Here is a 5,000-nt window from a genome sequence, read left to right on the forward strand (position 1 = left end):
AGCCCAAGTGATGGTAGACAACTAACTTGGTATCTGCCCTCATTAGCCACCAAATATAGGCCACGTTGCGTAATCCCATTGATTCCTAGCTTTGATTATAGAATATGGTTTATCTTAAGGAAGAAATGCAACCTGCCATGTGTGCAAAGGAATTGGTCTGAAACGGTCATGTGGATTGCTAGAACCTGTAAAGGACACTCTCTGGGCAACATCATAGTAAAATTGGTGTTTGCAGCCACAGTTTATGTCTTATGGAGAGAGAGAAAGAATAGGATGTACAAGGGGGAGGCAAGAAGGCAAGGCCTGGTCCTAATGGAGATTATTTCGACTGTGAGAGCCAAAGTTAGCACGATCGGGAAGGGGAGACAATGAACTGACCCACTCTTCCTTCCTGCATTTGTGATTGTTCCAATGCCCAAGGAAAACAGAGGTTATGCAAAAGTGCTGCCATTAATTAATTAGAAAGCCCGCCATCTGCTAGCATTGTGGTTTGGAATCGATTCTTTATCAATGGCCCACCCTTTCTTTGAACCTTGTCGATGATCGAACTTAAAGATATAAACTGAGTGCCATTTGATGAGTAACTGAGAACAAGGGAGAGGGATATGAAAAGAATGAAGTAATGAAAGAGGAAGTCATTGCTAGTAATAACGACTTGTCACGATCCATTGGTTCATATAGAATCCATGTCCTAGGTGTATCAAAAAACATTCTTTTCGCTAAGCGTATATAATAAAATAGAGTGAAAGGGTCCACCCCGAAACCAAGGGGGTACTAACTAACAGCTGAGTCCTCTCCGAACCGCAGGAGATAGTTGCCCATCATACGGCTCACCAACTTCACTTGCCTCTATGGGAGGCTCGCTCCGGGCGGGTTCGGATCACTTACAATACACGGCTCTACGAAGGAAGGGGCTGGTGGGTTAGGAACGTTTTCAATATGATTCTTTTTCCGTATTTGTTCGATGAGAAATGCGAGACGAAAAAGGAACCCAACAAGCAAGGGATTGAGCTTTAGAAAGCATTAATTGTCTAAAATAGTAAAGGCTATAGACTAATTAATGCAAGCAACAGCGCGAAAGCATTAATTGTCTAAACTAATACTAATAAAGAAAGGCGTTAGCAACGAACAAGCAACGGACGAGCGCGCTAGCGCGAAAGCCGTTGCGCTAACGCGCATCCGTTTTCTTGCTCTTTACTTATAAAAATAGGTTTCTTGCTCTTTACTAATAAAAGAGTTTGATTGCTGGGAAATGCGAGTCTGTTTTGTCCACTTTCTCCATCCCCCTCTATCAAAATAATAAAAAAGGAATTATTATCGCTTAGCGCTTGTGCTAAGGAAGGCGAGCTTGCTTCTTATTCCCGTGTTCGATCTCTTCCATCTCTGCTTCGCTCGTTGTCACCTATGTTGAAGAAAGGTTTGGAACCCTGTAGAGAATGAAGAGGGGCCAAGGATCTTCCTCTCAACAGTGCTTCTTGAGGCTCCACTCTCCCCCCTGAATAAGTAAGGCCCCGTTAGCCTGGGGGAAGGATGGGGATAAGGAATAAGGATTGAAGCCCCCTTAGCTCTGCCAGGGACTGGACAGGGGTTAGCTCTGTAAATGTGTAGAGCCAAGTGTAGTGTGGTGTAGTAGTAGGCACTTCTAGGCCCCTTCCCGGCTACTGGATCACTCCAGTGCTTTGGGTACTACGGACCCTCTGCCATCCATTGCAGCAGAGCCGTTTCATGAGCGGGGGGGCTAAGCGCAGTTCTTTTAATCAAACGTTGAATGAAATCGATTCTTTTTTAGATATAAAAATCTAAATCGGATAGGATAGATGGATGGATCTATCTTTCTATTCATATATATTACTAAAAAAAATGGATTTTTATAGTTAAGTAGCGTAGCAAGAAGCCCCAAATCCTTGATTTGGCCAGGAAAGACTGCACTGCTTTGGGCCCAGGAAGCGAAGGGAATGAGCTCGGCTGCTTCTCCTCCACACTTATTTTTCTCCGTGCCCGTTCCGCATGCGCTTCGCGCGCCATTGGCGCTTTGCTCTCCTCTTATTCTTCATTGGACGGTTCGGATGGACTTCGCCGTTCTTTCCCAACTAAAATAGAAAAGGCTGTATCACATCGAGATGTCGATTCGTTTTCCGCCCCCAATGAGATGGATAATTTGGAACCCCCTATTTATACTTTTTGGCCCTTCATCTTTCTGAATCGAGGCCCGGCCCGGCTCGCGTCGTTCCAACAACCGGCGGGGAGCACCTCAGTATACGATCGCGCGCAGTAACTGGGAGTCCTATTACACCTAAGGCCAACTTCAATTCACCAAACCAAGGTTCATCTCGTGTAGTGATTGTGGACTCGTACAAGGATATTGAGTAGACGGTTGATGCATCAGACTCGATCCTATCTTTCGTAGCATGCATTCCCATCCGTGTCGCAACTGATTCGGTAAGCTACGTGTCCGGTGCACGGGGAACTGCCTTCGGTCCCCCAAACTGACTTACTCGTGGCAACCTTCCGGCCGCCCAACGACCTATAACGCTAGTCACTACTCCCACTGGGGCTAGGAAGTAAGCCCCACAACCCAAAGCGGCGAAGAACAAATAGAATTTGCTACAAAAGCCGGCTAACGGGGGTATTCCTGCGTATGAGAACATAGTAATGGAGAAGGTAATAGCCGAAATAGGATTCGTTTTGGCTAGAGCGCCCAAATCCGCTATATATTTGACACGGGTTTGCCGTAATGCTAAAACTATGGCGAATGCATCTATCGTCATTAATGCATAAATAAAGATACCAATTAGTAGTGATTGAATTCCTTCTATGGTTCCACATGAGAAACCAGTACGAATATAACCTACATGTCCAATTGAACTATGAGCTAGAAGTCTTTTGACTTTCGTTTGGGCCATGGCGGCCAGTGCTCCTAAGATCATAGAAGCAATGCTGCAGAAAAAGAAGATTTGTTGCAATGTAGCTCCATAGGAACCATAAATAGAAACACGTGAAATATTAGCAGAAATAGATATTTTAGGCGCAATAGAAAGGAATGCTGTAACCGGGGTGGGTGAACCCTCATAGATATCAGGTGCCCACATATATAGAGTCAAAAGAGATATGGAGTCCGAAGGGGAGGGGGGTTTTCTTCGGGGCTCGAGAGATGGAATAGATAGGGCCCCACAAGTTTTTAATTCGCCGCTGGGGAATTCACACGAAAGGGAACGAGGAATTCTCAACGAAAAAAGTGCTCTCTGAACCGAACGTGAAAGTAGTTTTCCATCAGACGGCTGTTCCCGTAACTCCACTCTCGACTTTGATTATATATCCAAAAAGGTCCGCTCTCGGCTATTCCACACGCTGCCTAGCAGAGGCGTGGTTATCTGAAGTGGATTCTCTATTTTCTAGTAGATGCCGAACCTGCTGCCCCATTGACTAAGAAGGGGGCGGGCGCAGCAGCTACATGGACCCCTTCCTTTCTGTTGTTGCCGGCGCTTTCCCGGGCCGAGTCGGAATTTTTTATTATAAATAAAGGGCAGGCAAAGCCCGAAGGCTGCTATCCCAATAGGCCAGCGGGCGAAACGAGGAGAGGGCCCGGCAATCATACCACCGCGGTCGAAAAAGCGTGTTCCCTTCAGATAACACGCACCATAGGCCATCCTCGGCCTTCTTCGTTTTCGATGAAAAACAAATAAAATCTCGATCTCCGAAAGCGTTTTCCTTCCCCCGCCGCATCTCCCTCCCTTCGTCGAGCCTTTCCTTTAATGGTTGGGAGAAGCATTTCCTTATCTGAACTTGGCGGGCATTCTTTCCAGCCTTATTAAAATAAGGGGGTGGGTTTGGTTTGAACATAGGCTCAAACATGATTTTAAGGTCCTAGCTACGCCATGCGTTCAATACAAAATCTGGAAAGCTGCAGGGATGACAAAAAGAGGGCGCTTTCCCGTGTTGCACTGAAAAAAAAAGGACCTAAGAGAAGAGCGTCTTCTCTCGCGGTTTCTTCCTCCCGCGCCCGCCGCCGCCCGGCCCGCGTTAGAGGGGAAGATTAGCAAAGCGAGAAAAGAAAAGCTTCGGTAGCAAGGGGAGGGGGAGCAGCATCTTATTCTCTTCGCGAGAACTCCCGGATCGGAGAAGCATTCGGAACGGGCTCCGCGTTCATTTTGTTGGCAGAAACGATCCAATCCATTCGGGGAACCCAAAAACGAAGTCTTTCGACTTGATTCATAGATAGAATCAATGCAATGATAGATAGACAAAAGATAGATAAACGAGATATCTTTTTTTTCTCTAAAAAAAGAGGAATAGAATAGACATCCCCTTAGATGTCTATGTATCCTTTATCATCTCCCGATTTTTTTTTATATCGTTATATCTGCTCTCTCTAAAAAAATTGAGAGAGAAAGAGCAGATGGATCCTATCCCCTATATCGAACACTAAATCCTATCTATTGATAGAAAGATCTTCGTCAAATACAAATACCGGACTTTGCCTTTTTTTTAGGAATTCCTCATATCCAAGGCAGCTTACCACAAGCACCCCCCCCCCATACGACTAGTTGGGGGGGCTGTTCGCCTTTTGAATCAAACAAAGTAAGTAGTAGGGGCTTCATAGCTACTTTCATTCTAAAGGAAACCGAAGAACCAACCTTTAGTCAATAGGAGCCCTACTTCCCTCTTTGCGACCTCATCACTTCAATTCAAGCGCAAACCAATTTCTTTCTTAGTCACCGGGCGGAGCGCACCTTTGGTACTTCAGTAGGGCGAGCTGTTTGATAGTGACTTCTTTCGTTTGGTAGGGCGACGAAAGGCTACTTCAATCTAGGAAACAGCCGGAAACTCGAGAGGGTCGCCTTTTGAAGCGTTCGTCGGTAACCAAAGCGTCACTCCTTCCTTAGCACAAGCGCTAAGCGATAATAATTCCTTTTGATTATGTCGTGACGCTGGCTGAATCCAATCCATAAACCCGGATACGAAACAAAGTTTGTTCCCTTTCGTCAAGTAGGTAAAGTAGG

Source organism: Corylus avellana, unplaced genomic scaffold, assembly GCF_965113065.1.
Source record: "Corylus avellana unplaced genomic scaffold, dhCorAvel1.hap1.2 HAP1_SCAFFOLD_21, whole genome shotgun sequence".
Classification (NCBI taxonomy): Eukaryota; Viridiplantae; Streptophyta; class Magnoliopsida; order Fagales; family Betulaceae; genus Corylus; species Corylus avellana.